Source organism: Parasteatoda tepidariorum, chromosome 9 (genome assembly GCF_982258835.1).
Source record: "Parasteatoda tepidariorum strain Cologne lab strain chromosome 9, Ptep-v5.0, whole genome shotgun sequence".
NCBI classification, from domain to species: Eukaryota; Metazoa; Arthropoda; class Arachnida; order Araneae; family Theridiidae; genus Parasteatoda; species Parasteatoda tepidariorum.
In genome coordinates this window covers 101,323,519-101,334,058 of record NC_141763.1, presented here as the reverse complement: position 1 = coordinate 101,334,058, position 10,540 = coordinate 101,323,519, and positions in this window count along the sequence as shown.

Below are 10,540 nucleotides of genomic sequence, written 5' to 3'. Positions count from 1 at the left end.
GAGTATGTCTTCATCTGAATAATGGTGATTATTGTGGAATATATTGTAAAAGTTTGGTTTCTCATTAAAACTACTCTTTTTTTATCTATCTGTTTTGTGAATTTTTATAAATAATTTAAACTTTGTTGCTAATTACTGTATTGAATAAGATCGTTTTGGCTCTGTCTGTAAAATAGATCGTATCACAAAATTCCATTCATAATTCTGTTGATGATTTTTGTATTGAGAAAGATCCAGTTTATCCGTAAAATGAAATGTTTTTCAAAATCTTATGTACATTTCAGACTGAGTTTCTAACCTTATTATTGAGAAATGGGAAAGCGTTTTCTAAATTATCCGAATGAATACAATTCAAAAGTTTTGATTCTGTTGTACTTTTAAGAGTGATAAAATTTTCTTTCGTAATTTTAATCTCTTTAAGACTTTTTTTACTCAGCCGTTTTTATTAAAATTAATAAAGAATTAAACTCACTTGTCATGCCATTGTGGGAAAACTATTATTATGAATCATTTTCCTAATAATGAAAAGAAAGAAATTTGATTTTCAAAATAATCATTATGCTTGAAATGTAATATCTTAAGTTGTGTCTAATAACTATTGATCAATAATGTGTTCATTTATATCTCAGTTGTTATTGCGTGAGAAGCAAATAATAATCAGTTAAAATTATTTTCGATAATAATGATTTCAATATCTGGTAAAATTTTAATTGTAAAGAAAATAATATTATAGAAATACTTCATGTTTTATAAGGCATTATGAGATAATATGAGTAATAATATGGGAACAGAGCATTTCGAATTACTCATACAATACGGCAAAAGTTCGAATGAAACAATTTTTGTAAAATAAATAAAGAAGTAAAATTCAGAATATTGCATTATTTAAAAGATAGATTAATGCAAATCAAACTAGATTTTAGTGATTTCCCAAAATTAAGTATTTAACTTTTGTTACAATTGTAGAGTTTGAAATTTATTCCGAAAGTTTCAGAATGGTTTTTAGTTAGTTATTCCGGGAAGCATAAAGAAGCGCAACATTTTTGAAGACACAATTAAAACCTTTCTTTTACGCTTTTTAATGTTTTCATAAGCGTTGCAAGTGAGTTTCATTTATAACCATTGGATAGTTAAACTGTACACAAGTCAATCATGTATGTAGTATATATATGTTCCTGAGAATGATTACAATCACACACACCAACATTTTACCCCGCACCTAGGGGGGCATTACCCCATACCCTAAAGGGGCATTTATCGGTAAACGGTTAAGGCTGGAAGACAAGACCGAGAGAAAAAGCAAAATAATAGCAAATAGCAACAAAAAAAGAAGGTTAAGAAAAAAAAGAAGAAAAAAAAACAATACAAAAATTAAAAATATCCGCAGAAACTAATAAAAAAATAGATTTTTCTATTAGTTAGGGCATTTTGATTCGAAAGTATCCAGAGCCTTGGCCAAAGAATACCTTGTTTGCCATGTCAAGAGCTAACGGGTCAAGCTTAGTAGTGGTTGGTGCTCACCATTGCATAATTTAATCATTCTTTCATAATAATTTCTTCAGGATTTCCTCGTATTCTTCTAGAAAATTAATCAGGTGGGTTGTCATCTGTTTCCAGTTTAGGATTCATCTCTTCAAGGCTATGAGGAATTCTAGCTTTCATTATTTAAAGTGGGAGGGTGTGGTAAGCGGGCATTGTATCGTATAGTGCCACACTGCTCCTACTCCTCCACAGGCACATACACTGAAGAGCCAAAAAAACTGGTATACCTGCTTAATATCGTGTAGGGCCCCCGCGAGAACGCAGAAGTGCCGCAACACGACGTGGCATGGATTCGATCAATGTGTGAGGTAGTGCAGGAGATAATTGACACCATGAATCCTGCAGGGCTGTCCATAAACCAGTGGGAGTGGGAGGGGATATCTACTCAACAACACGTTGCAAGGCATCCCAAATATGTATGCGATGTCGTAGATTTGATGTTTTACCGGATTTCCGATACTCACGGTATACTCGTGAAATGGTCGTACGTGAAAATCCAAATTTCATTGCTATCTCGGAGATGCTGTGTCCCATCTCACGTGAGCCGACTATAACACCACGTTCAAACTCACTTAAATCTGCATAAACTGGCATTGTTGCAGCAGTAACCGATCTAAGAATTGTGCTATAGACACTCGTTGTCTTATATACGCGTTGCCGATCGCAGCGCTGTACTTTGATTGGCTCCATACCCCTTCATTTGCATACTCATGCTTGTACCAGTTTTTTTGGCTCTTCAGTGTATATGTTGTCAGTAACAAGACAGAAGCGTTTTAGTCGCTTTGATAAATGTCCGAAATACACTAGGTCTAGTGAAGTGCTACTGCCCTGCATACATTTGCCTGGTATGCCCTACATCAATGCTTTTTAGATTCAGCGCCGCTGATATCAAGGAAACTTATTTTTACAGAGAGAATGATACAAAGTTTTCATAACATCTTTGCTTGCGATCTCCGAGATCTGAGTAGGGCGTGATATCATGAGGAGGGAAATCGTAGCTTCAACTCTAAGTGAGGAATGAACCAGCCCTTCTCTTTTCTTTAGCCCTGGTGTGCAACACTCTTCGGGCTCAGAATGCATGAAATAGAGGAGAAAAAACATTAAAAAAGGGATTAATAAGGGGTATGACTAACTTCTAAGTAAGTGATTTTATACTGGAAACAGAAAATTTCTAAGTTCCTGTGGAGATTGTTGTACTACTGACACAACATGCAAGTTCCGATTGCCTTTCTAAGACCGTTTTAACCTCACAATGCGTAAGGTTGGGACATACAATGTAGAGTGATCCGAAAATGTTTGACCAAAATTTGCAAGAGTTTAGTGTTAATAATTAATGTCAGTCATTAAGATGCGAGTTCCAGTCTCATTCCAAAAAACGACTCAGACACACTATGCAGAGTGATCCGAAATATTTGGTTAAAATTTTTAAGAGGTTAGAAAGGTCTAATACAAAACATTTCGCATTACTATGAGTGTCCGAAAACGTGAAGAAACGTGACCAGTTCATCACTTGATTCCCGAATTAATAAATTAATAATAAATTCACGTTAATTATAACTAGGTAACCATGGAATGTCAGAATTATGTTAATTTTGATGTAGTTTTTTTAAAAAATACTTTTGTTTGATTGTTGCATAATCAAAATCAATTCTCTCATTTTTAAAAAATAAAGTTGTAATTTATAAGAAACAATATCTATAACAAGAATGTACAATGTGTAAAAAAACCACCCTGAATATTAGGATTTAAGCAAGGACTAAGATGGATCATGGGTAGAGTCTTGCCATCGAGCTGACCGTGGGAAGTTTTCGTGGTTTTCAATATGGGTCAAATATGGGTTAGTTGCATCAAAACGTTTCTACGAAGGCAAATTTCTCCCAATACTTGGTTCAGGAGTTAACTCGTCTTCCGGAATGGTTTCACAATCACAAGGCGATCGTTAGAGAGTTAAAGGCAGAGTTAAGCAATCGTAGTCATAAACCCAAAAAAAATTAGTTCGGCTGTTCAACAACGGTTACAAAAAAAGTAAAAAGACACAATATCAGCTCCTTGCCCATTATACAGTCCGGTTGATTTATGCGCTACTGTCGGTGTCAGTTTTTCTTTACCTTCTCTAGTTTCGCTCCCAATCTTATCACGTATCTGAACATGGAATGTCATGAACAAACCACTGTGGAAATTAAGTTGAAAAGTACATAGATTCAATATGAAATCAGGCAAACACACATAATAATTCAATTCAAAAATGTAATTTGAAAATGAAGCGAATCATTGGTTTTCTTCACAGCTTTTTGTCCTTTTTCCGATGATTATTGGAATCCATCGCTTCCATCGTTTTCAGCATCGGCTGTAACTGAGGTGCTTAAAAAAACCAAACAGACCACCCTAAATAATTTTCAGAGAGAGGTTCAAATTTTAGACCCTTTAATGTTAATTTTATTTTTTGCGTATTTCTCCAATCTCAATACATTTGTGAGCGAATCGAAAAATTTTTACACACAAATATAAAACTCGTTTTTCCGAACATAATTCCATGCAAAATATAACTTTAAGCAAATATTAAATATTTTTTTTCTCATTTTATTTAATAACAGTCTAGAAAATGATAAATAATCGAAAACTTGCGAAATCGAATTTTGAAAAAAAAATCGTATCTTTTAAATTCTATTTCCCCGAAACTACTAGACCGTTTTCGCTCAAAATTTGTATTTTGCCATTTAAAATTACATTCTTTTGAAGGATGTAATTAAATTATATAACTTACAATTCAAAAAGTTTTCGTCTGTAATAAAATAAGGAATATTTTGCATGGAATTATCGTTAGGTAATTCCATGCAATTCCATGTTTTACAATTGTGTGCAAAATTTTTTTTAAAAAAAATTCTCAAGATACAGTGAAATACACGAAAAGTAAAATTAATAATTAAGTGGTTCAAATTTTGGACCACTCTCCCGATCAAACTATTAGAACTGTATTTCCTAGTTTGCTTCAACCTTCTATATTTTGGCGGTCAGATACCCATCCAAAAAAGGTACGTTTATTCCGAGAAAGTACGTTTTCGTGTCCGATTTCATAACTTAAAATATCGTCTGCACTTATTAACTAGCACACTTAAGTCTCCCCCTCGAACCATTAAGTCCTAAAACGTGAAGATCCGATCTTTAGATCAAAAGTTGCTCTGGTTGCCGTTTTTAATTTTGTACATTGTGCAAGAAGAAAAAAAGACCCTCTAGCGAACAACCTGCATAACTTTTGATTTAATGATTGGATTTTCGCGTATGCAATAGTTAGAGGGCTGAATCATGGCTATACTAATAAGTATAGATATTATTATGAAATTACTTTCAATACTTTCTCTCATCAAACATGTATTTTTTTAACGGATTTGGATTCTTGACCATTGACAGGTCTATCAATCGCCTTAACACTTGAACTAATAAAAAAAATTTTTGTTCCAAGATTGCTTCACTGCTTTTTTTGCTTTAAGATAATTCGATTTAAAAATTATTCTCAATGATTATTCATTATTGTTTGCTGTTTAATATACTGATGGTCCAATTCGAAAGTATAAATTTTATATTGCTTTTTATGGTTAATTCTAAGATCCGAAATTTTCGACAGAATCGATCGAATAGTTGCGGGAAAAATAAAAATTTAAAAATAGGACTTGTTTGAGATGGCGAATTATATAAAGAGTGAAATTAACATAAGGGAATTAACATTAACGTTTGCCTATATTTTCCAAATTCTATCCTCTAATATTCTCAGGATCAGGAATTAAAAAAGGGATTTAGCTCCCACCTCCTTAACAACATCTCCTACTGAGTCCCAAAATATCATCTCAAAAGAATTAAATACCTATTTTTCCTTGTTAAAGTTTCCTAAACCAAGAATGTAATCTCTCAAGGCATCGCTGGTAAGTCTTTTCCGGTCTCTTGGAGACCTATTTTTCCTTAAATGAGATTTTGAAATCTGATGTTCCATTGTTTTAAGCTTGGAGTACCAGATCGCCATTTTAGCATGCATTCCGATACTAGCAATATTTCATCTGTGACTTTGGCTTCGCCAAAAAGTATCTTAACGTGCTCATTCTTTAAGCTTAAAATTTTTTTTGCAAGAGCTTATGCGATTTCAAATTAAAATTTATTCAGTTTTTATTTTTCGGCGGTCTGGTACTTTTAATATAGAAGCATTTAAAAATTTTGACAGGTTTCAGGTATAGGGTTTCGCTACGTTAAACATCGCCATCTTGTTTAACACTGACTTTGGACACGATAAATAATGTCCTAACTTTCTTCTTTTAGTCAAAATTTTTAATATGTCTTTCTCCCAAATGTTTGTGGTCTAACGGTATCCTCCATTTTAATTTATACCTATTCTCTGATTTTATATAAATATTTAAAGTCACATCACTTTTCCATGTTAAATGGTGTTCCATTCCCCATAGTAAAAATCAAATCTAAGTCTCGGTGCTGCCATCTAGTGTGGCAGAAACTAGACGTCCAAATTGACATGACCAACGGTATCTCACCCATTGTGGTGGTCTTGAAAGAGTGGATACCACCTCTGGAGAACGCACTAGGTCTGCTCATCTAGGTCTAGGTCTGCAAGACCGATTGTGCAGCTCATTGGAGAAATAAATAAATAAATAATAAAAAAAAAATCAAACTGTCTGAACACAAATACAGTTAAACTATTCTCATCACGCTTGATCCATCTAAACTTTAATTTTTTTTCCACAATTGGTTTATACTTACAAAGATGTAATCCCAAATTAATGTTGTTACATATCAATACCAAAGTCAGTGTTTACAATCTTATTAAATAAGGTATTCATAACCCACATATGTTTATATAACGCCTTTTCAATCTCTCACACATTGTCTAGGGCTTTATATTTTATTTATTATACTTTTACATGCTTGTTATTAAAATGTTTATTTACAATTGTGTCAATCTACTTTCTTCTCCACGTAACTTGGTACAATGACATTTTGTATGTTTGTACATATCTTAGGGCATACTATTTTGCTGTTGTTGTTGTTGTTGTTATTACTTCTTTGCATTTAAAATCATTGTGTTTATCAAGCTCAAACTGTTCCAGCTTACATATATACTAGTGCAGCGTATTGTTGCTCACATCTACATAGCTCAGGGTGTCTAACAACTAGATGCTGGTTCTTCTGAACATATCTGCCACGCTACTGTATGTTTTCAAGAGGACAGTCCCTGGCCATACCATCTACTACAGTTGCAAGACTATCAAGACCTTCCAAGGCCAAATTTCATTTTTAGCTCTATTTTAACTTTTAAGATATTTTTTTTAAAATTTTGTCTTTACTTACATGTTTTCATTTTAGCATAGCGATTGCCTATATTAACTATAATTATTAAATGTTCTAAATTGACTATCCCTGGCCAAGTGCCAATTAACTTCTAGCCAATTACAATTTTCTTTAGGCATGCTCTTGCTAATTTAATATTTTACATTTCTAGTGATATCATTTAACCATCTCATTTCTCATATACAAACTGAGCTGGAGGAACCATGTTGCATTTGTTGCCGAAAGGGTAGTAACACCCCTCCCTATTTTAAAACGACTTGCTGACACTCTCTGGGGATGTGCCCGGTTTACCCTCGCTCTGACTTATCAAAAATATATCCTTCCAATTTTTACTTACTGCTCTGAACCACTCATCTCTATGCCTACTTCCCTACTTCAAAAGCTTGAAGTTTTACAAAACTAGGCCCTCAGACTAATAACAGGTGCTGTAAAAACTACACCTATTGACATAATGATTTTGCTCACAGGCATTAAACCTTTGGATGTTGCCCTTAGGGAAAGGGCTGTCTCACTATACTTTAAACTTACCCAAATGGATAATTTCTGGACTAACTATCAACTTACTCCTCGTATTTTAAAAACTCAAAATGGATTTATTCAGACGGTCAAAGATCAATTGGTTGGGATCGATCTGCCCCAACTAGAGGGTCAGCTGGAACTGGTGAGCCCTCTTGACTACCAAAAAATTAATGTCAGGCTCTCTCTTGAACAGGAAGGACATTATCAAAAGTGAGACGTCTACCGCTGCTCTCCACCTTCTTGCGCTGGAGACAATGGGAATCCGTTACCCGGAACCGCTCCGGCTGAGAGTTTTTACAGATGGCTCTTTCCATTCGGATCAACCAAATGCTGGAGCTGGTATCTTTTGTAATCTCTTCTCCTTTTGGTGCCCCAGTGGGTGACAATAGATCTGCTTTTGACGGGGAAGTTGTTGCTATCCGTATTACTCTCGAACAGGGAAGCAAGAGCGCTCCTGAGGAAATGACTTTTTACTTTCCTGTTTTGTTCTCGTGTTTTTGCTTTTTAACGTGCCAATTCACCTCTGCAAAATAAATCGGCTTTTTTTCCCACATAGGTTTGGGTTTAACATTTTAAATACCATTGTATCATCAGTTATTCAGGTTTCTGAATTTATATATTATCTGATTGTCACTATCAGTTGCTCCAAAACCCGTTTAATTAACTTAAATTTTCTCCCATATATGTTGGGGTCATAAGTTATTCTCATATTTACAGTGCTTACAGCTGTTTCATACTTCCCTCAATAGGTTCCACAACTCTTAGTCAACTTTTTAATCACTTCTGGTTTCCCACATAGGTTGGGGATAATTTTAAATGTTAACTTTATATATTTTTTCTCCGTAACAGATCAATTTTGCTTATATTAATATGTCTTACATCAAATTTCCTTCAGTATTTTTCTTTCCCACATAGGTTGGGGACTCGATAAAATTTTCCGAAAAAGCTTATTTCTACTCTGTAATGATGCTACTATAGGATTTATGTATTTCACCAATATTTTAGTTTATTTTTCATTTCCCACACAGGTTGGGGTAAATATCAAAATTTTGTTTTCTTATAGATCTTCAACTTATATTTTTTGTAGTGACATGTTTTCTTGAACGTACATCCAAAAATCATCAAGATTTCTTCTCCCTCATATGTTGGGGTCATTTTCAAATTTTACCCTTATAATTGCAAATCATCCATTTTTAACCTTGTACAATAATCATCTAATTTCTCAATAAAAATCATCGAGTTTTTTTACCCACATAGGTTGGGGAAAATACAAATTTTCACCATTTCCTTAAAGGATCGCATCAGTTATCTTGTTAATGAAATCTTTCTACAAAAATCGATGAATAATTATTCCCACATAGGTTGGGGTTATTACTAAATTTTTCCATTTCACTTGCGAGCACCACAGTTACAGAAATGTATCATTCATCAGTACTTGCTCATAAGTTTTTCTTCCATTAATCAAAATTTCATTTCCCAGCTGATGGCGGCATCAGACTACATTAAAAGCTACAATGGAGAAATACTCACAGAAATGTTGTCAACAAGCCACGCCCAGACGTACGTTATGATTGCCAAAACCAAATTGGAACTCAACACTTATCATCATCTGAAAGAGCCACTAACTCACCTATTAGACGTTAAAACCGGTCAAGCCATCAGAACCAGAGAGCCTCAACAGACACCGTCAAACATCATGCCGGCCAGTTCGCCTATTTGTTGTTCCATCTCCAACACCGAATATTTCAACACCACTTCCTATCGTGTGATAGACAAAATGGCTGATCACTCCGCTGAGACAGTCACAGAGCCCATTGCTTCCACATCATATCATAATCTAAACTACAATGTAGATAATGTAATTACGCCTAACCATCCGGAAACACCATCGACAATTCTCAGGAATGGCAACACACAGATCAACTGGCCTCCTCTTGATCCCACCATTGAGTTCGAAAAACATATCTTGACACCAGTGAATCATCTCCATCAAACTGCAAATGGCAGCACCCATCATCAATTTGAGACACTTAGTGAATGCAGAGACGCAGTAGAAAGGCTCAAGTGTCCCTACTGCCAACAACGCCAGTTCGATGATCATCATTCTAACCAGCTAAAAGATACAGAACATCAGATCAAATAGTAGATTTGAAAAAATCTGAAAAATTACCAACGTACAGAGACGCACTTAAGAAATCCCTTCCACCGACTCCAATCATTATCACGGCCGATGTTGGAAACAGCATAGAGGATATTCTGTAAATAATAAATGAGTTCAACGCTAAACCAATTGTCAAAAAGGTGTATAAAAACAAAAGAAAATGGTCGAGTTAAAATTCCATAACCAGGAGGATAAAAATAGGCTAACAACGAGCATACACAACGAACTTCATTATCGTAACAAAGAGCAACGACTAGCATCATTAATAATCCTGAACACACCAGTCTAATTTGACGGAGAAGACTTTATAACATTTCTACATCAAGTGATTACTCAAGTGTCATAAAATATCTCAAAGCCATCCCGCACAAAAGAATTACAGATAAGCAACATATCGTTGTTAATGCATCGCACAAACTGGTAGTACACCTACTAAAGATGAAATATATTTTCATAGGCCTGCAGAGGTGTATCGTCAAAAAAACGAATAGCCAAGGCTAGATCATCAGACAAACAACTGCACAGCTGACTTTGCAACATGCGCAATCATCACACCAACGAGTGCGAATCCGAACATCGATACTGCATTAATTGCTGGCACTCGAACACATACTATGGCACAACATACAATCCCAATCATCCAGCATACGAGGCAACTTGTCCCAGCTATCAACAAGCTCTATTCCACTATAGATCAAAAAATGAAGACAATTAGACTCTCTGGTCCTTCTTGATCGTAATAGTCTTCACAGCTGACTTCCTTAACAATGGAAAACTGTAAAAACTTTTCATAAGGGCTTATTTTATGTTAAACAAAATTTTCTATCTATGCCCTCTTAGAGAGCTCTTCATGCATTTGCAATTACTTACATTATAATCTATTATGTTTTCTAACAGTAATGTTCTAATTACTGTAAACCTTTTTGATGTATTCCTCCAAATCTCATAAATACTCGCTGGCCGGTCTCGTTC